General features: G+C 39.3%; 1 long non-coding RNA gene across 1 annotated transcript in view; it reads left to right on the forward strand.

Annotated features, from left to right (window-relative positions):
- Positions 1-2784: 2784 nt before the first annotated feature.
- Positions 2785-25250, forward strand: part of LOC307145079 — a 28326-nt gene continuing 5860 nt past the window's right edge. Inside the window, exon 1 of the long non-coding RNA XR_013818887.1 lies at positions 2785-2914. This is a non-coding gene — a long non-coding RNA (uncharacterized lncRNA). The remainder of the gene's footprint in view (positions 2915-25250) is intronic.

The following is a 25250-nucleotide window of genomic DNA, read 5'->3' on the forward strand; positions in this document are numbered from 1 at the left end:
CATGCATTTGAAAGTTATACCCTAATTAAAGTATAACTGTATCCAACTGTGAAAATGTGTGAAATACTTTCAGTATTGTATCTAGGTCTTGGGTGTAATTAGAAGCCCAGTTAAGGCAAAACTAATTACAATTAACACGATTAATAATTATTATTTGCAGCATAACATTAGCACCCCCCCCCCCCCCCCCCCCCCCCACACACACACACACACACACCACCACCACCACCCCCACCCCCTCCAGCAACTGCGTCGTGTGATTAAAAAATCATAACATTATTTTAATGCTGCATCATGCATCCTAAAATCCCGGTTATATTTAAATGTTTTTGTTTATTCCACATGGACTCATGCTGAAGCAGAAATGCAAAACAAGATCATTTTGGTAAGCATATTTCATACTGACACTCCTAAAAACGACTTCATTTGTCCTCATTAATAGCTTAAAAGTCCATGAATAAATAATCGTTAAAGAGGATACTTTTTGCTTTATGTTTAGCTAAACGCAAAGTGCACAGAAATAGAATGAATATGAGCGTTTATCCCTGAGCCCACCCCTGCAATCAGATTTATACAGCTGACACACACACACACCTCTACACCCGGTTTCACAGGAGGGGGGAAAAGCTTGCCTAGTTAGACCTTTGAGATGAGAGTAAATTCAATTAACTGAGGGTGGTTTGTGCTTTCCTCACTGAAATCTGTTAGCCAAGTAGACTCAAAACTTAAAAAGGAGAGAAGAAAGGAAAAGAGCAAAAGGGGAAAGAGAGAGAGAGAGAACAAGGGATGCGCGAGCCAATCCCAGTGGTTTAATTATTTTAATTATCATCCTCTTTCGGCTTTTCTAAAAAAGGGGCCATTAAAGGATGCCCATTTGGGTTAATCTGGTTTAAAAAGCAAGATGGAGGGAGAGATAAAAGGCTGCGGATGTCATAACTAATCAGGGGAGTAAAAACTGCTATTTATGATCTGGGACCGCTGTAAAAAAAAAATCTTTTCAAAATACCTATTGTTTGAGATAGGCTGCCCCAGTAATTCTATACTTTTTTTGCAGCCACTGTCCACAATCACCGTTTTTAATGTCAAATGTGGACAGAGTTTTCTAAGATGACTTTTTATATTTTAAGTAGCCTAGGCTATGTTATTTTGTTACGGGGATAATCCTATCTTTTCGTAGGAATCTACAAGTAGGCTAGCCTAAGCGGACCAACACATCTGCTTGGAATTTTTTGGTGCTTCACATACACTATATTGACAATATACCTTATTCAGAGCAGCGCCATTTATGAAAGGCTGAGGGATAGACTTGCTTGCCGTGTTTTCAATGACATTCGTTGTAAAAAGTGATAGGTGTAACGTTAAAACTCCTATTTGACTTATAATTTTCCACAGCTTATATTGTATGTTTTTTTATTTTTATAAGCCTATTATTTTTTGGTCCACTGAAATTTCTTGGAAAGATATTTTTGTAGTGTTTCGTCAGAAAAATCCAAAAACACATAACCCACTAAAGAGATGTGTATAGCCTCGCTTTCATTCCCGTTAAAACCAAAATGGCGCTGCTGTGAATAAGGTCATTGTCTCTGATAAGGTCTATAGGATTTGTTGTTGTTGTTTTTTGTCTCTTTTTGACCTGCACCTTTACGCGGCTTTCTGGAATACTCGAATCTGATTGGTCAATCGCGGCATTCAGTTTTGCAATGGCGGCAACCACAGCTACACCCCACTCTACTCGCTCTCACTTGGTTTATAAAAACACTCCCAGCGTAATCTTGCGTCTGTTATCGATTTTAGTGAACATTAATTCAGAGGACTTAAGTATTAATATCAGCAGTCTTTATTTTGTTGCTAGGTCGAATGTTTAGTAGGCTACATGTCACTGACCTTTTTAGTCCTGAGAGAGCTTGAAAGGTAATATCCAGGTAAGGTTAGCCAATAAAATAACTCAAACTCAAATCATTATTTAATGTCCACGTGTTTATGTATTTGATGAGTAGCTGTGTAATAAGCATTATCTTTTACATACAGTGACATTTTTTAAGTAGATATGTCACTGCTTGACCATGTGACCCGCCAGCCCATCTTAATTGAACCATTCAATTTGCTGTTAAAGCATTGCTGTGACGGACACTTTATGTCTTTTCATTGAAAGTTACAGATAACCTGACACCATACTCAAGTGCAGAAGCCTGGCTAAAACCTGCACAGGTGTTAACTTGAACCACAGCATGAAAAGGAGCAGAGAAAGATCCACTTTCTGAATAAATCAAGTAGAAGCAATATCCAGCATGTGTAGAGAGATGGACGGGAGCCCATGTAATATTAAAAGCGCCGTGTCTGGCAACGCAAGCGGTGCCACTCCTTTCATTGCTCCTGCTCCCTCCACTACCCGGCCACTGGCTCTTCTCTCAAGGTGACACTTCAAAGCACCAACGCAGACGTGGAAGGCCTGGCTGCCAGCATGGAGCCAGCACAACCCTCCTCCAACCCCCTTCCTCAAAAGCGCCTGCTACCCCCGCTGGGCCAGGTCAACGCCAAGAATCCACACCGCTTGCCACTCGGGAACCCTTGTCAAAATCTGCTTCGTATCCTTAATTAATAACACTCCTTTCCTATTGCAAACACAAGGGGGGAGAGAGTGCCCGTCTGGAGTCCACTGGCACTGTTCCTTATGGAGTCTCCATTCCGACAAAGAGACATGCTGGAAATGGAGGCGATGTTATCTGTTACACCAATATCTGTTGGAATTTAGAGAATGTGTTTTATTGCACTTGTGGTCCTGTATTGTCAGTGTTTTTCTCATCTTTTTTATCTTTGTTTTTACTCAGGATGCCCATCATCGAGAGGAACGTGCATTTGTGAACGTTCAAGGGGGTGCTTTCAATTTGAGAGCTGAAAAATGCAGCAAACGGAGGTAGGCATCAAGACACGTCCGAATCCAATGTTCTCATTCAACTGCAACATGCCTTTGCTGTCTATTATATCCCAGAATCCTGTTTGGGTTTGATGGTTGGTGGACAGAATGAAAAGACTCAAAAGTTTTGAGTTTAGCTCAGTTGGCAGTGTATATCACATGTAGGTGATCTTTAATACTTGTTAAACTTCTATGATAATTAAATTCAAATAAGTTTCACCCCCCAAAAATGTAAAATTATGTCTTAAAGTAAAGCCTAGTTAACAATAACTGATAACTATATAACATTCACACCAACACATAATAACATTCTGTTTATTATATAGTAAGTGGGAATTGCAGTCATCTGTCACTTTAAATGATCGAGCTCTTTGAAGCAGGATGGATTGTAATTGGCTGTTAGTGTTTATTGTTCATCAGCTGGAAAAGTGATTCCAACGCAATTGTTCCTCTATGTCATTATTGATGTAGTTGTGATGTGGAGTTTCCTATATTGTCATAGAATTCAAACGATTATTATTACTTACTCACTCTCATGTTGTTTCAAACCTATATGACTTGTTCTATTGCAGAACCCAAAAGAAGGTATTTTGAAGAATGTTTTTGTTTTTTAATACAATTTAAGTCATCTATGGTGTCTACAACAACACTGGATCTCATTGACTTAAGTTGTATGGACAAAAAAACTCAATGTATTATTTATTTGTGTTCCGTTGAAGAAAGCAAGCCAAGCAGGTTTGGAACAACATGAAGGGAAGAATAAATGATGGCAGAATTTTAATTCTGGATGAACTATCCCTTTTAAAAATGTTAGCATTTTGTGTGAGTGAAGGAGTACTTGAGCCCTACTAATGGGGCTGCGGAGAGGACGTTAGGCAAAAAACACTGGGAAACACTGATCTAAAGGGTAAGAGCAGTTCACAAATGATGAGATTGTGCTATGTTTGGATTCTTAGTTTGATCACAATCACCCACCACACACACTCACCCAGACAGTCACACAGCGGCATCAGCTGGTTCCCAACCATAATCACCTCTCAAATCTGAAAGGAGAGTTTTACGGACACTGCCGTGATCGATATTTGCCAATCCATCCTCCACTATCAGCCCAAATAAAAGGCACGGGCGTCAGACGGGGCTGCCGAAGCAGGTCGTAGGGAGGTCCTCTGTGCCTGTTTGATGTTTGTGCAGCGCTCATCAGTGTGTTGAGGCTGGTTCACCTCTGCTGTTGTGGAATCAGCAGGTCATTGCTGTCTCAACCCCGCGCAGTGCACCGCTGATTGCCTAGCAGTTGCTGCGAGATTGCTTTTCCACGGTTAGGGGATGTGCGTCCTGCCAGTAAGCTGGGCTCTGTTTTAATAGGGCCTCAACTCCTAACTCAAAGGTCGCTGTACTCCTTGCTGCTCACACAGGATTGTTTATGGACTTAGTTCACTGCAGTTTTCTGCCCATTAGATGTGCAATGTGTAGCATGTCTGCTTATTTAGCCTCACGGAAGATATGTTTCTCTGTTGTCTCATCTAACAGTCGCATGATGTAGTTTTAATATTGAACCAGAAATTTGAAGCAAATACTCTGCATGATATTTTTCATCTTAAAGGAATAGTCCATGTTCAAATTAAATGGAGCAGTTTCACAAGCACCTGTGGGGATAATGCCGATTACCAGAAAATATTTTCGATTTGTTTAAAAAAGTTTTTAAAAAGCATAAATCGCAGTTGCAGTAAGGCACTTACAATGAAAGTAAACCATACCAGTGTTTCGAAGGATTCAAAAGTATTATTAATTGCATATTTTTGTTAAAGAGTTTTCAGTAATTATTTTTAAAAAATTCTAAATCATCCATTTTTGAGGTCAGAATAGTTGTTTAGGTGGATGAGCTTCTGAATATGGGTTACTAATGTAATTGACCAATGCTGTCAATAAAGCTTAACATCTATTATTGTACCTGGATAATTACTTGGATTTTCGCCTCTCTTTGGATGATAGTATTAGTTTATATTGGCTAACTTAATTCATTAGTAGGTGTACCAGTCAAATAGAGTCAATGGCTTATGGGTTTTTGAGGGCAGAAAATATTTAGCAGAGCTAATGCGCAGAGGAAACATTATTGCCCTACTTCCATCAGCTGCCAATGAGGCCATCCTCTACAGTCCCTGATGAGCTTTTGCTTTTGTTAAACTGAATGCTGTTTTTGACCATCGCAGACTAATATAGGAGGTCATAGACTCTTGTGTTTGTATTTAAAGGGTGGAGTGCACAGCGACCACTGGTGAAACAGAAAATTTCATTCTCAAGACAAATGAAGCTAGTCCAAAGCACTGTACTGTAAGGACTTGCCTTTTTGCGTTACATATGTGTTAGTAAAACAGTCTTTTCCTGTTTAACCCTTTAAATCCTGACATCATTTTTTATGAAATAGGCAAAATATATAACATCTAAAAAAGTTTGCATATGTGTTTTTGTTAAAGATATAGTTCACTTAAAAATAAGAAATTCTGTCATTTTTACTCGACCTCAAGTTATTTCAAACATGTATGAATTTCTTTCTTCTGCTGAGCACAAAGGAAGATATTTTGAATAATGTCGATATTTTGAAGAATAACCAAACAGTTGATGGACCCTATTGACTTCCATAGTAGGAAAAATAATACTTTGGAAGTCAATGGGGCCCATCAACTGTTTGGTTACCGACATTCTTCAAAATATCTTCTTCTGTGTTCAGCAGAATATAGAAATGCATTGAAACAACTTGAGGGTGAGTAAATGATGACATAATTTTCATTTTTAAGTGAACTATTCCTTTAAGTATCATATTTGATACATCAGGCTTCTATGGCTCATAATATGATATAGGAGAATATGAAACCCGAGGAGGAAAAACACCTCATTTTATGTAGAGGCCCTAAATTCTGATAGATTATGTAAGTCAGTGACATCTTTATAATAGTATAGCAGACTACATACATAGTTTACTACTTACATAATGCATATACATATTAGCTGTCTTTCTATCTCCCAATAATATGTTTTGGTTAGATGATATTTAAAGCTGCAGTCTGTAACTTTTTTAGATTAAAAATGATCCATAATAATGTTTTGAGCAAGTACATAACCAGCCAGTGTTCAAAACTATCTGCTTGCCTTAGCTCGATTCAAAATGGTAAGCTTGTAATAATGTTTTTAATTCCAGTGGTACTGGTGGATTTAAATGTAGTCACGCAATGCTGATGTTGTTAACATTAACAATTTGAGAATAAAGTATAATTTGCTATATGATATATCACGTCAAACCGTGCAAATTACAAAGTATGAACTGTCAATCCAATGACAGAAAGCATGTAGAAGATTGTGTACAACAGGTTTTTCAGCAATGTTTTGATCACGTTAATAATTTAAAAGCCTTAGAATCTTGTGTATCAAATATGATACAGTATAGGTTATAATGGCAGTTCCTTGCCAATCAATGCAATGAAAAAAGACTTTATGACGTTTAGTCAAATGTCTAGCCAAGCAAGAATAGACCTGCACAATCATAACTTAATATTATTTCCTTACTTTTTACATGAATACAGCATCTTGGATTTCTTTTCATTTTTAGCAGACAAAGGGATCCCATCTTTGTGGAGACGGCTAGGACGTGAGGTGGGTTGATTGATTCATGGCCTGTAGTTGATCAGAGGGAAGCCATAGATTTATTAGTAGGCTTGACGACAAAGGGAGGAAGAGAGTCTGCATATGTTAATTCACTGGCTGAACGATGATCAAAGCTGAAACATGCTGGGCCCCTCTGAACGCCCCAGGGCAAACCAGGCTCTCCAGCAGTCTACTCAAAAGTGCAGAAGAGGAGTAAACAGATTAGAAAAATCAATACGCCTTGTTTGGGGCTTGGATAGATGTTATGGCTCATGGGGAGCTGGCCTTTAAATGCATATGCTGTAAAATTGAATCAGGAAAGTCAAGTTTAAGCTCTGACAACCCAGACATAGACTGTCAATAATTACAAAAAAGTAGAACACTGTTTGTTGTCCTTGCGTTGGTACTTATAGCAGATTTCACTACAGTATTGTTTACAGTGTTGCTGATGCGTGTATATACTATACCGTTCAGAAGTTTGTGGTCAATACAACTGCTTACAACACTGATAAGAAATATTTCTTGACCGCACCTGTTGTATCAAAAAAAAAAAAAAAAGTGAGCATAAGAGACTTCCAATGTTAAATTATAATTTTTTTTAAACGTGCTGACTTTTGTACAGTAATATGTGTTGCACTCAGAATCCATAATGCATCTGTAACCCAGGTCACTAAAGAAATCCTGTTGATGTGAGAAAAAGGAAAAAAAGACTAACACTTATTTTATTTTAATATCTGTGAAGAGAAAATAAGAAAATACATCAATTAAAACCATAAAACTTATTAAGAAAAGTTATTTAATAAGATGAAGATTGGTCCAATTGGACGAGTGGGAAGTTAGCCCCGCCTTAACGGGTGGATCCAGGACACAGACGATGCAACACTCCTTGCCAGATAGAGAAACAGCTGGCGCGATACTAAAAAGAAGAGAAGAAAAAATAGAATACGCTCTATGCACGAACACTGCTGACGTATTTTCGGTAGAATCTCAGCGCGTTCTATAGCGAAGTTTAATAGTGGCAAAACTTTCAAAAAATGTTGCTTTATTTTACCTTTTTTTATTTATCATTTTCCTAAATACATCTTACCAGTTTCTAACGCAGCCAGTGTTGTCACCATTTCCTTCTCCCCTTGAGCGAGTCTAATCTTCTGGTCACTGGTCCAAATCTAGAAACGGTGCACTCCCTTCACGCTCATTTCCGTATTTCACTGTTTGAGAGTGAGGGTTGCACTCTCGCCACGACGCGCGTTACACATCCAAATATTTTTGGCTGCTGGATGGAAGCAGGTTGGACATCAGCTTCTGAGTATCCTCTTGTAGCTGCTGTACTCATGACTACACAGTCAAATCTTCAGCTCATCTCCAGTTTCATTCTTGGCGTGTGACTCATCTCTTTGATGGCAACTGGTCTAGATTTCAAAGCAGAAGTGAACGCTATGTCTACTTTCACTGTCAGACCCTGAATCCATTATATGTTCCTCACCACCAGTATGCTTCAACCCAGTTGTGTGCGAACACCTGTATTCTCTATGGCCCTCACTCTCAGAAGTTATGGCTCCCAGAGTATCAACTGTCACTTTCAGCTTCTACCTGCTCACCGTGCTTAAACTCCCTGTTTGTCATGCTTGCTAGGACTCCTTAGAGGGTTAGTTCACCCAAAAATGAAAATGCTGTCAGTAATTACTCACCCTCATGTTGTCCCAACCCCGTAAGACTTTCGTTCATCTTCGGAACACAAATTAATATAATTTTGATTAAATCTGAGAGCTGTCTCACTCCTCCATAGGCTTCTCTGTAATTGAAACTTGCCGGCCGCCCAGAAAGTTAGTAAAGACAATATTTAAAAAAGTCCAAGTGACTACAGTGGCTCAACCATTAGTTTATCAAGTGACGAGAATACTTTTTGTATTGTAAAAAATGTAAAAAAAATAAAACAAAATAAAAATAATTCACTCAGAGGCCCACACAGAAGAAAAAGAATAGTTGAATAAAGTCGTTATTTTTGCTTGTTTTTTGCGCACAAAAAGTATTCTTGTTTGGTTGGAACAACCTGAGGGTGAGTAATTACTGACATAATTTTCATTTTTGGGTGAACTAACCCTTTAATAGTTCTCTAGTCTGAGACTATTCTTGCCATAAATATGTGATTAATATTACTCTCAATTAAGGGTGCTCTGCAGATTATCAAGGGTGGTTAGCGTCTCTCTTTAAACTTTCTTTGCAAAAAAAAAAAAAAAAAGCCACCACTGAATAATAAAAATGTTGATTTTCTTTTCTCTGTAATGAAAAATTCTGTCAATTGTTTTGAAAGGATACGTGAAATGACTTTTTCCCCTGTTAGCTTGGTGTCTTTTAACTTCCTGCTTTTTAAGATGAGTGACTTGCGGTTATTATTTTTGTTTAATCTGCTAATAGATGTTTATCCCCTCAGGCTAATGTCTGAAAGTAGCTATCAGTTTTACTTATTTATTATGCACTTAATCTACATAAACGGCATGGAACTCCACCAGGATGTTCATGTGTGCTCTTTCTGTTCCGTTTCCAGCTGTGGGTTTGAAGCAAAGCTGGTCCATATTTTAAGAAAGCGGTTTTGCAGGCACCTGTCATGAACTCAGCATCGAGTGACTGGCAGATAACAGGATGCGATGCGTTCCTGCAGGATGATTGGCAGATCACTTCAGAGCTACTGAGTGGAGAAGATGTTTAATTGGAGAGCTATTGAATCACAGTGTGGAAGATATTTCTGAACACCCCCTCTACAATTTCATTAGACTTAAGGATTGTATGTTACCTGAGATAGTTCACCTAAAAGTATAATTCATAATTTACTCACCCTCATGCCGTTCTAAATCTGCATGATTTTTAATTTTATTTTTATTTTTTGCAGAACACAAAAAGAGATTAAAAAAAGAACTACACTGAAGCACCACTTCCCCACACTTAAGGGCCGTTTATATGACACCTTTTTCAAGAAGAAACGTAAAAAAAAGTATGTGTTTTGGCCGTTCGTTTACACAACAGCATTTTGGGGGCTTGAAAAGGGAAACTTTTGAAAACAAGTTTCAAAGTGCAACTTTTTGAAAACGATACTGTAATCGTATCCATCTAAACAACAAAAATGTGAATTTGTGAAAACAGTGACGTCATGCGCATGCGTATTACGTGTTCAGTCTATAGGTGCGCAATGTTTCTTTACAAAGGGACATCGGCCTGACCTGTCATGAAAAATACAGCATTTTTTGTCGTTTTCACAGATCCTTTTGAACGGAAAGAGCAAAAAAGGAAAAAACTTTTACGTTTTTGGTACACCGTAGTCGTGTAAACATACCCTGTGTTGCCTGGTCTCGTCTGTATCTAGTGAGGTAAATTGCTTGCCTGTTGTTTCCGATTCTCCTCGATCCTCTTCGTCTGCCCGTCATCCTCTTCAGCTTTGCCAACCTGGAAAGCAGGCAATCTTAAATAACCAAGAAGTTTTAGTTGCATTACTTAGTGTTAAAGGGTAGAAATGGATGAGAAATATCAACAGAAATGAATTGCAGCTGATAATAAATTAATGGGGATTGCTGGGATTGCCTACTGTGGTGGTTATCCCTCATTACTGGCATGTGATAAAAGTGCTATTGCATTTGTACGCCCATACCACTGGTACCCACAATGCTTTGATGAAGTGAAGATCTGTTACCCCTCAGTGATGCTCTTGACTCCATTTATTTATTTATTTATATGTTTCTGGATAAGAAGAAGTGTAGAGACATTTCAGCTGCCAAGCTCAACTTCAACTTCAAGCAATAAGTTGGAAGGACCCATCACAACTGAAAATAGCTAAAACCACACTTATGCTCAGTGTTAGTATTCAAATCTCTTCTAAACATCCTGACTGAATAGTCAACAGCATAATATGTTATCTGTTGCTTGGCTATTGAGGTTATAATAAGAATATTTTACCCACTACAAAGCCTCCGTGGTATCCTCTCTCCTTTTCCCGATGTTGCCTGTTCAGAGCTTGGCTTTTCTACCCCATCTATCTCTCTCCCTCTTTTCCCCTTCATGTCAGAACAAATGCTTATTTATACTGCCTGGGAAAACAGCTGTTTGGAGGCACCAGTCGACTGGGTGACAAAAACAGTCTGAATGTGTAATGAGAAGAACACGGCAGCTTGTCTCCACGCTCTGCGGGACGCCTCACTCTGCAAAACAAATAAAGGCAACAAAACGAACGGAAACGATGTTGGAAAGTGCTGTGGCAAAGTTTAATGTTCTCTCTAATTACATTTAGCCACAGTAGCAGATTGAGTACATGGACGCAGAGCTAAAGGTTTGGGGGTGAATCAGCGGTTGTTTGCTTGCCGCCACATTCGGCGTTGGAGGTCAGCGAAAGGTATTTGTTTCCAATCAAGGCCCACTGCAGCAGAAGATATCCGACAACAGCATGGGGAATCAGTTTAGTCGAGCGTATGCTGTGCTTGATTGTTCTACGCAGGCTTTGGCGTATCTGCTGGTAATTGGGAGTGCAACTGGTCCGCTGCAGTAATTAGTGGAAACGCTGCCTGATTACACTGCGCGGATCACATTGGGATCACTCTGATTTTAGAGGATCTGTCAGTCATTTTCCTCTTTGTAATGTCGTCTTTGTTTATTTTTTTACTTTTAACATTTTCAAAATAAAAGCTATATATTAAGGTCATATTTTTTGACATGTATATTAAAAATATAGGTCACACCTTAGATTAGGGTCCAATTCTCACTATTAACTAACAATTAACTGCGACTTTTGCCTCAAACTACTAATTACTGCTTATTAATGGTTAGTAAGGTAGTTGTTAAGTTTAGGTATGTAGGGTTAAGGGATGTAGAATATGGGCATCCAGTATAAGGCATTAATATATGCTTGAAGTACAAATAAACAGCCAATATCCTTATAATATGCACGCTATTATGCAACTAGTTAATAGTGAGAATTGGACCCTAAACTAAAGTGCTACCAAAAAAATCTTGCCACAACAGTGATTGAAGGTACTGCCATAACACTAGGGCTTTAAGCTGTGGTCACATTAGCAAAATTTCAGCAAAATTTTGTGGGCAGAAATGTCAAGTCACCTTCAAAATCAAGCATATTTCTGTTAGTCAACGCAGTGAATTCATGTGACCAACTTGAACATGAGTGAAATCCGCTTGGGAAACTTTTTTGCCCTCACAGGAAACTCCCATTCTCACAGATTACTTTTGAAGTGACTGGATTTTGCCCACATAATTTCACAGAGCAATGGTAAACGTGACCACAATTTTAGGCTGAGGTTATTCAAAGGTTGTTAATGAAAGTCTTCAAAAGTTATTATATAGTTTTTGCTTGTTAGTTTTTTTTTGGTCATCGCATTTTAAAATTTCTTTAATCCTGTCATAAAATAAAGTCAGATTTATTTGTACATCACTTCATTTCAAATCAATTAAGAAAGTCGTACTGTAATGTCAATAATGCCTTAGTGTTTTATCATATAGATAGAGCAAGTTTTAGGGCTGGGTGACATGATGATATAAAACGATGATAGAAGCTATCCTCCGGAATAAAAGTGCCAGGCCTTTCAAACAAGGGTGAGATGAAAGGGTGCTAATGTTAAGCGATGTGACAGACAGCTTGATTCTCCCTTAAGAGGTCTATTAATTTTATTTAAGGGATCTTTTGTGGCGGGTCCATGACGCATGGCTTTCTGTGCCTGAGGGACTGTTGAAACAAAGGTTTGGAGCGTGTCTTCTCCCAGCCGGACCCAACCCGGTGTCCTAACCATCTCCTGCACTGCACATGAAGCCCTCGGGGAGCACCCCGGGACGACACGACTTTAATAATTGAAAAAGCACATGGTCCATGATTAGCTTATTAGGGCAAGGGTAACTAATTACCTAATTTTATTGTCAAAGGGGGCAGAAGGGGGCAACGACAGGGAAGAGTCTGGATCACAGGGTCCCCATGCAGCAGGAACGGTCTCGCTCTCTCTCAACCTGTTGCAATGTGCCTCACGGCATCCCTCCCCCGTCCTGCTGTTCAGGTTCGTGTGACATCTGCTCCGAGACGCTGCGTGTCCCCCCGTGAGACACGCCTCCCCTCCTCCCACCTCATGCAGATGTTGCAGTCCCCTGGTCTGGTGCAGGCCTGCAGAGCGCGCCAGACCCGTTTGAAGTGTGATGAAACGGAATGGAGCGAGCCGCTCGGGGGCTTTGGGAGCTGGTTGAGGTGTGTGTGTTGGGGGGGTTTGTTGAAGGGCCAGTGAAACTGGCTCATTACAATATCACTCAGAACCAGATCCGAGGGTTGAGTTGTTCCCCCTCTGCTGTTGCACGTCCCCACGGGACGGGATGGAGAGTTGTCTGGAGCCGACTACGAGTGTTGCTTTCTCTGTCTGTCTCTCCCAATTTTGCGCTCATTGTCTGTCTTGTCATCTGCCCCATTTTCTTTAGATTTATTTTAGTTTTTTTTTCTTTCTGGGCTTTTTTTTTTTTGCTGCACAGTCCAGGCCTGCATTGCGCGCCCTGCTTTGCTGAGTAAGAGTTTGGAGCAGTTTTTAGTCAAAGAAGCTGATGTAGCTGTCAAAAGTTAATCATAATACATATTAAAGAAGATAAGATTGCAAATATGAATTATTATAGAGAAAAAGAAAGAAAATGTAAATGATGCTTGCCTCTGACAAACTGACCATGTTAATTTTAGTGTCAAAGCAGTTGCTGGCTTTCTGGGTGGTTGCTTACTAGCCCAAGTCAGAAGTGGCAGGTTTTAAATCAGTATTATATGGTTTGGGTAATGGCGTACCTCTCCTCAACAAGTCACGCGACCTGAGATACCATTTGATTTTGTTGCACAAACGATGCAAAAGTTTGTTCAAACCTTAAAGTATGAGCAATAGTAACAATGATAACCACTAAATAACAATTACCACTAAATGCACTGTATTTATTTGTTTTTCTATTACAGAAATTGTATAGTAAAAAAGATATTGTGCAGAATCAGCATTACAACATTATTCATTGCGAACATTGCAAAAGCACTTTATACAAATTTGATATTTATACTGTGACACATTTATACATACACACACACACACACACACATATATATATGCTCATTTGTAAGCAAAAGTAGATGCCAAAATATGACCATTTTTATGTGCGTTCTACTCATGGTAAGCTTTAAGAATACAGCAATTTCTTATTATTGTTATTAAAGATATGTCATGTATAAGTGTCCAATCTGCTAAGGTTTGCATGAAATATGGGATGCCGCATTAGTGGGGAGGTTAGGTGAAGTGCTGGAGGAGAGGTAAACTGTTAAAGATCAAAGTGAAAAACAAAAGCAAATTTCAAACAAGCCTCTGGAGCTCAGCAAGAAACTTTTTGGTCCTCTGATAATACTTAGATCTATAAATGTTTCCTTTATTTATTTATTTATTTATTTATTTACTTGTTTATTTTTAAAATTATTCATTGCAATAATAATTTGGGCCTAACAAGCACTTGTGGGAGACGGCTTTCTTTCGCATCTTTCTTTCACCGCACTATAGTGCAGGGAGCTGTGGGATTTAGGGAACTATTAGAGAGATTTTTTTATTTGTAGCTAATGAATGCTATGCATTCTATTTTTTGCTCTTTTTGTATATTTGGTTGTTGTAACTAGAGATTGAATGTAGTGTCAGAGAATTTACAGGCCAAGAAATTCAAGGTTCTTTTGATTTATATATTATAAATATGTTTATATTATGTGATTACACACACACATCAGCCAATCACATGGCCGCAACTTAATTTATTTATGCATGTAGACATGGTCAAGACGATCTGCTGAAGTTCAAAGCGAGCATCAGAATGGGGAAGAAAAGTGATCTAATTGACTTTGAACATGGCCTGGTTGTTGGTGTCAGATGGGCTGGTCTGAGTATTTCAGAACCTGCTGATCTACTGGGATTTTCATGCACAACTTTCTCTAGAGAATGGTTTGAAAAAGAGAAAAGATCCAGTGAGGGTCAGTTCTGTGGGTCAGAGGAGAATGGCCAGACTGGTTCGAGCTGATAGAAAGGACACAGTAACTCAAATAACCACTCATTACAACTGAGGTCTACAGAAGAGCATCTCTGAACGCACAACATGTCGAACCTGGAAACAGATGGGCTACAGCAGCAGAAGACACAGCGGGTGCCACTCTTGTCAGCTAAGAACAGGAAACTGAGCATATTCGCACGGGCTCACCAAAATTGGATAATAGAAGATTGGAAAAACATTGCCTAGTCTGATGAGTCTCAATTTCTTCTGCGACATTCAGTTAGGGTCAGAATTTGGTGTGAGCAACATGAAAGCATGGATTTTTTTCTGCCTTGTATCAACAGTTCAGGCTGCTTCTGGTGTAATGGTGTGGGGGATATTTTCTTGGGACACTTTGGGCCCCTTTAGTACCAATTGAGCATCGTTTAAAAACGCTAAAGCCTACCTGAGCATTGTTACTGACCATGTCCATCCCTATGACCTCACTGTACCCATCTTCTGATGGCTAGTTCCAGCAGGATAACGTGTCATGTCACTATACTCAAATCCCCTCAAATTGGTTTCTTGAATATGACAGTGAGTTCACTATATGCAAATGGCCTCCACAGTCACCAGATCTCAATCCAATAGAGCACCTTTGGGATATGGTGGAACGGGAGATTCGCATAATGGATGTGCAGCCGACAAATCTGCAGCAACCGAGTGATGCTATCATGTCAATATGAACCAAAATCTCTGAGGAATGTTTCCCTCACATTGGTGAATCTATGTCACGAGGAATTAAGGCAGTTCTGATGGCAAAAGGGGGTCCAACCCAGTACTAGCAAGGTATATACCTAGTAAAGTGTACCTAATGAAAATGTATATAGTGATAAACAATGACAGTTCTTACTTAACCTAAAGTTTTTCGATACTTATCCTAATGGAAAGTGCCCCTACTGTCGCTATGTATGGTTACCTCCTCAGGTGAACACCTCTTCTGCTCGCAAGCATGTTTTTTTGCACCAGGTGAAATTATGCATTCTAACTTTTGTGGTTACTAAATTTTTATTTGTAAATGCTATTGAAATATTCCTTATTTAATATGAAGTAAAACTGTTATGTCATATTTTTTTTTTATTTAATGCTTGACTAATTTCAAACCCATCCGTAATTCACACTCCGGTTTACAAATACTGCAAACTACTAAATCATATAGAAATTCAAGCCGTTTCTAGTTTGATGTTGAACAGAAATTCCACTTGTTGAATCGTGATGGTTTATGACTTTTACAGGCACATTGTGACCTCATGTCATCTGAGTAGTTGAGCATCTTCCCAGTAATATCTGCTCTCTGAGAAGTTTGGCGGTGACCGGAGTCCACTCAAAACAATACAGTCAAACTGTTGTTTCAGCGTTAACTTTCAAACATTAAAAAATCTCACGTATGAAGACAACTCTGTGAACGTGGGCTGATAATGACCTCCCTGCTGAATCCGTAGCAGCGTTCCCCAGATGTCCCGCTGAGCAGTGCTCAGAGACTTTGATGTTTGCAAGATGCAGCTCTCCTTGTAAATATGTACGTTATTGAGAGATGGAACGCTGTTGTTGTCGGTTTTATGAAGAGTCTTATAGAGGCCTTATGCATGCTGAATGCTTGAATATTGTGGGGTGAACAGATGGTATGGTTTTCCCATTTTTTTAGACTTGCCAGAGGCTCACATCTTCAGCCCGGTCAAGTATAGGAAGTCTCAACTCATCTACTATGATTGCCCTTGGCTGGTAAGAGGAGATTGAAAACAAAGATGTCTTTTTGAATCTACATTGACAGCCCAGCTGTCATCAAAAGCATCACATTTTCTGTATGTAAACCATTGCAAAGTTTGGTAGCCATTTCAAAGTGGCACTGGTCGTCAACATAACACATTTAATCGATGATTATTTATAGACTATTGAGATAATTGCTTCAGTCTAATGACTTTTACCTCTTACGTCATTGTCTTCAAGGTTCAAAGCTTCAATGATTGTTTACCAGATCCAGACTGCATCTTTAGGAGTGTGAAGTTGCTATGTGAAGGTTTAGGCTTTTGGGAGCCCCTCCTCTCAACCCCCGTGTTGACAGCCCACATGAGTGCTGTGCATGGCCTGCCCAAGGCAAGACCACAGGCGACGCATCTCTCCTGTGGGCCTCCTTCAGGATCCTCCATACCTCACATAGCCCATTGCAGCACCCCTCTCTCCTTCCCACCGTCTGCTTGTAGAAGGTATAGAGAAGATTTATTTAGGGGTGTCCTCAGGCATCCAGGTTTTCCGATGCCACCCCGTGCCACTGCCACAACGTTAAATGACTATTTTTGGAGTGCAAATCTCAACTATGTGACTTTCTGCTCACTGCACTAATGCACCGTGACTGCTGGGCTTTCTAAGGGAGGTATGAGGGAGGAAGACGGGGAGAGGGGGGGGGGGGGGGGGGGGGTACCTTTAGTTAACTGCAAGACACGTATACCAGACTGCCGCTTTACCACCATCCACCCCACTACATTTCTTGCTGTTTTTTTTCCCTCTGTCTTTGTGTCTGAGTCTTGACTATCAACATTAATGAGACGTTCTTCAGCTGGCTGGATTCACAAAGAAAAGGTGAGGAGGAAACAATATGGTATTCTGGAAGCTCTCTGACTTTCTGCCTATTTGAGTCTTTTTGATATAAATGAAACCCAGAGAGCGGGACGGACACTGCATATGAAACAAGCCCCTGTATCGTTTGCCCAGTAGAAATAGCCTATCCCAGTAGGAGAGAGCAAAACTCTGTATATAGCGTGTTGTGCATGCACTTTGCAAATGTGAGGTTCGAGAGTTGCTGGAATTGCAGTAATAGTTCAATTCATAATTAATAGTATCTGATTTGCCTGATTGCATTTTAGCAGTAAGGGATTAACTATATCTACAAAGACACATAAAAAAAAAACTGTTAAGTATTTATGATCCTTGATAGAACTATTAACGGCAAATAGCCATCTCTTTGAATATTGATTATTGCTAATTAAAAATTCATTTTGATAAGGAAGTCGACAGTCTCTCAACCTCCTCAATATTTTCGTGTGCTTAAAGTTATCTCTGCTTGCGGTTTGGGCTATCAAATGCCGAGGAAAGCTTAAGGCACTCATTAGTTGTCATTAAGATGTGAACCAAAGGCAAAGGACATTGTGTTAAAGAAGGGCAACTGTAGAATTTTTTTCAAAGGTTGTGAGAGCCAGGGAAAAGGGGTGCAGAAATGTATTGTTGTTTCTCCCAGATTATTCTAGGTCATGTACAATTTAGAATCTATTGACAGGAGCATACTGTTCATTGACCCTGACAATTTTGACAAAAACAAACAAACAAATGAATAACATGTTTACAGTAATACTTAATATGGATGCCTAGCGGGCAAGTGTGCAGCACTGCGAATAAATAAAATATGCAACTATAATACTGTTTTGAAAGTAACCAAAGCACTTTAGCACATTACACGTGTTAGCATTAGACTGGTGTGAAAGAATTGCTTACAGACCATGCCTGTGCAAAGCATTATCAAATATTTACACTCAGAAAAACCAAACCCTGTTACTTTGCTTCATTTAGTATATGTGGAGCCATGAATATGCAAATTAGCCCTGTCTCAACTCACTCACACCAGCTCAGAGATCCACTCACTTAACTTTACTGTAGTAAATTAAAATGATAAAAATTTTATTTTTGGGTAAACTGTCTCTAATAACTGCTTAATCATTCCTAAGATACTACAATACTGTTGAACTAATAGTCTAGAAGGGATGTCCCCAAAAAGTGAAAGTGAGGAGCATTTATGGGTACAAGTCGGGAACCGGCCTACTTTACATATTTCAAGGGTGCTGAATCCAAAAAAACTGGTTCCCAAGCAAAATTTTGAGTTTTTGACCTTCTAATTTGCATATCAAAATGGCCGCCAAATTGCCTATCTTGCTCAGTTGTTGGACCATTTTCCCCTAGTTTTTTTGTAAGTAGGCAATCTAGATGAGGAAATTAAGTTTCTAGATCGATAGTCAAGGGTCAGAGCAAAGATATAATGGAGGCTCACTGCCTTTTTTATGTATATATTTATGCAAAATACCAACTTTTAAGGTGAAATTAAGCATTATTTGTGTCATTTTTTAAGGCCGACATACATATTCAATCAATATCACTCTTAAATGTTCCCAGTGTATATATGATATGTGATGTATTCCATATTACATAATAACTAAGAAAAACACCATTGCAAGTTGTCTGAGATTTCATTTTTTATGCAAATTAAGGTGAGACACTACAGGTGAATAGGGTAACATTTTTAACTAGCAGATATCACCATGAAACTTTCACAGTTGATTACCTACATTAAGATGAGAAAAAATATGTTTTATGAGTTTTCTGTAATTTAATGTTTAAATATGCAAATTAGGCAATATCTAATCAAATGTGCACTAATTTGCATATATTTAAAACAACGAAATCTGAGTATTGGATAAAGCCAGGTTAAAAATGATTTTTTCATTGTGTTCACATATTAGATGGGAAAAAAATTACAGAGGGATTTATGGATATCTACTTTTGTTATCCTGTAAATCAGAAAATACTGTCAATAGCCTTAAAAAAAAAAATTTCGCCATGTTTTTTGGAATAAAATGTTATATAAATCAGGCTTGGATTCATATATTTACAAATCCCTCTGTAAATGTCTTCATAATATAACTAGGTACAAGACTGGAAAGTTTGGTGTATAGGTGCTACTGAAGTGGAGCGTCATCCATGTGGTTTCCTTAGTCTGCTTCCGAAGCCTTCACCGGCCCCAAGCAGGAGGACGGCACTGCCCGTCTCCGCCCCTTAGCCCGCCAAAACGCCAGTCTAAGCAGCTGATGGGCAGCTTGGAGTTAGGGCTCAGTTCTTCTCAGGAGCTGGTAGCAGGACCACTCCTTCCCCCCGTGGAGGGCTGGGGGAGAATCTTTTTTCTAAGAACTGATGCCCCTTCCTCCGAGCCCCAAGAGGCCATGGATGGCAGTGTGCGACGCTCTGCCTCGCCACTCTTGTCCCCCTCTGTCGCCAGACCTCTTTCAGAGCAGGCCCCCCGTGGAACACTGGTCCTTCCCTGGCCTCCTCTGTCAGGATGCGGCAATGACCGTGCCCCCACACCGGGTCGCTACACCGCCCACGTCTGGACCGTTCATTCCACTTCGGTGCCCTACCGACGGTACGTCTGTGGTTCCCATGACCCCGCTGGTTCAGTTCTTGGGAGCCTGGCTAGAGCTTCCCAGCCTGTCCCGCTGGGTTGAGAGAACCACCAGGCTCGGCTATGCGATTCAGTTCGCACGATCTCCTCCCCGCCTCCGGGGAGTCCGTTACACTATGGTGGGTGGCAATGCCCCTGTCATGCGTACGGAGGTCGCTACCTTACTGGCGAAAGGTGCAGTCGAGATTGTCCCTCCAGCCGAAATGAAGTCCGGGTTCTACAGCCCTTACTTCATTGTACCGAAGAAAACCGGTGGGTTACGGCCAATCCTGGACCTGCACGTCTTGAACCGCTCCCTTCACAGGCTTCCGTTCAAGATGCTCACGTGCTTTCATGGCTTCAGCCTCTCCCTGGAGAATGGAGACTCCATCCAAAGACAGTTGAGCTGATTTGGGATCAGTTCGGGGACGCACAGGTAGACTTGTTTTCCTCCCACAACTCGTCCCATTGCGATCTGTTTTACTCCCTGACCGAGGGCACGCTCGGCACGGACACACTGGTGCACAGCTGGTCGCGGGGCCTTTGCAAATATGCATTTCCCCCAGTGAGCCTTCTTGCACAGACCCTGTGCAAGCTCAGGGAGGACAGGGAGAAGGTCATTTTGGTTGCCCCTCATTGACACAACCAGACCTGGTTCTCCAAACTAGTCCTCCTCGCGACAGCACCTCCCTGGCCAATCCCTCTGAGGAACGACTGCTTTCTCAGGGACGGTGCACCTTATGGTACCCTCATCCCGATCTTTGGAACGTGTGGCTCCTGGACGGGATGAAGCAGGTTTGAGTACCCTACCACCAGCGGTAGTGGCTACCATCACTTCCGCTAGAGCATCGTCCACGAGACATGCCTACGCGTTGAAGTGGAACCTCTTCGTCACCTGGTGCTCTTCTCGCAGAGAAGACCCCAGAAAATGCCCGATCAGTGTCGTGCTTTCCTTCCTGCAAGAAGTGTTGGACCGAAGGCAGTCTCCCTCCACCCTGAAAGTGTACGTTGCCGCTCCTCGGCGAAGAAACATATCTGCATGTTGCTGCATGTTACCTCAAACCCATTCTCCCACATTGTATGTAGTAGCAGCAACCATGTGTGGCCCACTATAGTCCTCTATCAAATAGCAGTATTCATTGGTTCCATGAGAGTGGAGCCAGCCCATAAAAATATCTTAATTTTAACGTCTAGTCGGTCCACAGTCTAATTCTGCTCTTTTTGGTTTTCAGCTATTGTTTTTGTCTGACTTTTATTATGAAGTTTTGTCTGTGGGTCATAATTTGTCATTTACTTTGCAGTTTCGTCTGAGATGCATCTGAAATCGGTCACAAGTTCACTTGTTCATTATAGTGAATGGCACATGTACTTTATGGAGAAAAGAGAAATGAAATTGAGTGAGCGGCTTAAGATGACGGAATTTGTGTGTGCCAGAGAGTAGAAATAACTATTTTACACCTTAAAAAATAATGACGATAATAACTTTATATGGTATAATGAAAATAAATAACTTGTTCACTTGTTCTCATATTCATGTCATATTTAATAGATAGTTCATTCATTTTAATAGAATAATAATACAAAAACTACAAAAAAGAATTAACACAATGATATAATTTTATTATTTTTTACTTATAAATTTGCCATAAAAAGCAATAAATAGAGCACATAATACATGAAAGCTGTATTCCTTTCAGCGTTATCTGGTTTTGTTTATTTTTAGTTTTCTCCACATGGACTCTGTGTTTTCACCTTGGTTAGCTTGTCTTCATGGTTGTTAATTTGATTCATTACTCAGTTCAGGTGTGTGTTGTGTTCAGGTGTTCATGTCTCATTATCCTCTAACTACTTAAGTTCAGATCAGTTTGTGTTTTGTGTTGGGTCTCGTCTATGTGTAGTTGTGTTTGGATGTACCTCTTTGGATTACTCTGTTGGAGCATTAAAGCCTAACTTTCGTCGTCGATTCTTTGGTATTTTTGTTTTCTGTCTTGTTTGTGTTTTTGTTTAACTTTTTTTTGGTTCATCATGGACTTCCCTGCTGTCAAGCTGCTTTGCCTTGAGCAGGGAGACAGCTCCCTCGAGGAACGGGCAGTGCCGTCCTCCTGCTTGGGGCCGGCGAATGCTTCGGAAGCAGACTAAGGAAACCACATGGATGACACTCCACTTCAGTAGCACCTATACACCAAACTTTTGTACTTGTACCTAGTTATAGTTATATTATGTTATATTACATATATACATTTACATTATATATATTATATATTATATATACATTATATACATTTACAGAGGGATTTGTAAATACACTATTCCTAGCCTGATTTATATAACATTTTATTCCAAAAATCATGGCGAAAATCATTTTTTTAAGGCTATTGACAGTATTTTCTGATTTACAGGATAACAAAAGTAGATATCCATAAATCCCTCAGTAATTTTTTTCCCATCTAATATGTGAACACAATGAAAAAATTATTTTTAACCTGGCTTTATCCAATACTCAGATTTCGTTATTTTAAATCTATGCAAATTAGTGCATATTTGATTAGATATTGCCTAATTTGCATATTTAAACATTAAATTACAGAAAACTTGTAATACATTTTGTTTCTCATCTTAATGTAGGTAATCAACTGTGAAAGTTTCATGGTGATATCTGCTAGTTAAAATTTTTACCCTATTCACCTGTAGTGTCTCACCTTAATTTGCATAAAAAAAACTTGCAATGGTGTTTTTCTTAGTTATTATGTAATATGGAATACATCACATATCATATATACACTGGGAACATTTAAGAGTGATATTGATTGAATATGTATGTCGGCCTTAAAAAAAAAACACAAATAATGCTTCATTTCACCTTAAAAGTTGGTATTTTGCATATATACATAAAAAAGGCAGTGAGCCTCCATTATATCTTTGCTCTGACCCTTGACTATCGATCTAGAAACTTAATTTCCTCATCTAGATTGCCTACTTACAAAAAAACTAGGGGAAAATGGTCCAACGACTGAGCAAGATAGGCAATTTGGCGGCCATTTTGATATGCAAATTAGAAGGTAAAAAACTCAAAATTTCGCTTGGGAACCAGTTTTTTTGGACTCAGCACCCTTGAAATATGTGAGGTAGGCCGGTTCCCGACTTGTACCCATAAATGCTCCTCACTTCTTATAGAAGGCCATTTTTCTAAAATCCGTCTAGACTATAATATTAAATGATAAAATATGTTTTAGTTGGAGCCGTGGCATAGTCATGCTGTCGCTGACTCGCTGTCAACAAAGGTTGCCAAAGACCAACAATTTAAGTGCAATAACTTCAGTCTTTGAGAAGATGCAGAAGCTGCTGTAAAAAGTCCAAAATGGTAAACTGGAACAGGGGAAACTTTTCCCCAGAGCGGTGCCCTTTAGCAGACAGAGATTAGTCGCTACTCTCTTCACGGCTCTGGATAAGTTAACAAGTCAGCAAGCTTTATCACAAGATTTATCCAACAGTGTTTGAAGTCAAGTTGTTTACATGCAGTTTATATTATAGATTTACTATGTCTGTCATAAAACAGATGTAAGTTGGATCATTAGAGAAGTTTTTGTTAGATACACCGGTCTCTCTGAATTACAAACAATTTTTCTTTCCACACTGAAGATGATGGTGCTGAATGACATGACACAATCACAGCCAATCAGGAGATATTTTATGTTTAATATGGTAATGTGGAGTGGAAATGTGGGCCAATGAGATTTCATTGTAACTTTACAAATGATTTCCATTTAAAAAAAGATTATTTTGAACTTTCTAATAATCAACGAATCCTAAAAAATGCATCATGGTTTCTACAAAAAAACATTTTTCAACTGTGATAATAACAAGACATGTTTCTTGAGCACAAAATCAACATATTAGAATGATTCTGATTCATGTGACACTGAAGACTGGTAGTGATAGCTTGATAGCTTTGCCATCACAGGAATAAATCACATTTGAAATATATTACAGTTTTTCACAATTGCTAAGACACATTTCTTGAAACATTGACCCATTTTCTCACAACATTTAAAACAAAAACAAATCATCAAACTACTTTCACGAAACCCCTGATTCTTCTGGCAAAAGCAAACAATCGGCACAAAACTATTTCACCCGTACTCAAAATCAAACAATGCTTTCAGATCATACATCCTTCATTATTAAAACACTACAGATCATTCATTAGGCACTACGTCAAAAAAATGGAGAACAAGGCATACAGAGCATATAGTTACAGAAACAAATGTATAATGTATACAGTAAACAAAGTATGCAAATACATAAAAAAGTATTGTAATCAAAACTTAGTAAGGTGAATATATTGCATACTGAATATACTCCAAGTATTGGATTGAATATTGCATAGTATTGAATGTCTGTATATTCAACACTTGCATACTGTAAAAATACAGTAGTTCAAATTAGGGTGCGAATTACACAATGGCCTTCAGGGGCGTTAGAAAGTTTGGGTGCACACTGCACATATGTATAACTATTCTAGTGATGAACACATGCATTGATTGACAGATAAACTGCACTCTTATTGCAGTGTTGTTGTTGTTGTTGAGGTTTTATAGTGTATAAACTGCTCAGGTAATGTTAACGGAATGGCCCATTTCAGCGGTGGCCAAAATTACAATTTAAAATCAGTCAGACTTGCAAATGTGTCTTCATATTTACAGGTAAAGCTTCATATTACGGGTAGACTACTTTCTCCCCCCCCAAAAAACATCTTATGTTGATGTCCTTCAGGAGGGATCAAGACTTCTTTCAACTTTGTGTTGGGTCTGGCCTTAGGACTTTGTTCATATCACAGGCAAAGTTGTCTTTTGCCAGACAAAGGGGGAAAAACCCTCTAGTGTGCCAGATCCAGCCTTGACAACACTCTCCACACCTTGCTTTTTCTCGTCCTCGTCCTCATCCTCTTCCTTCTCGTCCACCACCTCTTATACATATTCTTCCCCTCATGGTTTCCATCCATTGTTCATATCAACATTCAGTGCACCTGTGCCACCTGTGCACACTGTCTGAATTGACTTATATTTCGTACAGTTGGTTTTGTGCTTAACTTTTGTCTCATGCAAGCGCATCACAGTGCAAAATGTGTTTTAGAGAGTGAGAATGTGTTTAGAGTTTTGCAAAAAAGGCTGAACTTGTTTTGGTTTTGCAGAAAGAGTGATTTATTTAGGGTTTAGACCATTGAGTATTTGTTTCGGAGAATGGGGTTTAGTAACTTAGCAATTTTGAAAAACTGCCAAATAGAAAATGGTCATTTTAAAAGGAAATAATATTTTTAAATAATGTCAAAAACATAAAAAATCTTACTGATCCAAACTTTTGAATAGAAGTGTATGTGGAAAGGTCCTTGCATTAAGCCAACAAAAAGAAGTGTCTTGACGTTGTTATAACATGATCAGT

Source organism: Squalius cephalus (assembly GCF_949319135.1).
Source record: "Squalius cephalus genome assembly, chromosome: 17".
Taxonomy (NCBI): Eukaryota; Metazoa; Chordata; class Actinopteri; order Cypriniformes; family Leuciscidae; genus Squalius; species Squalius cephalus.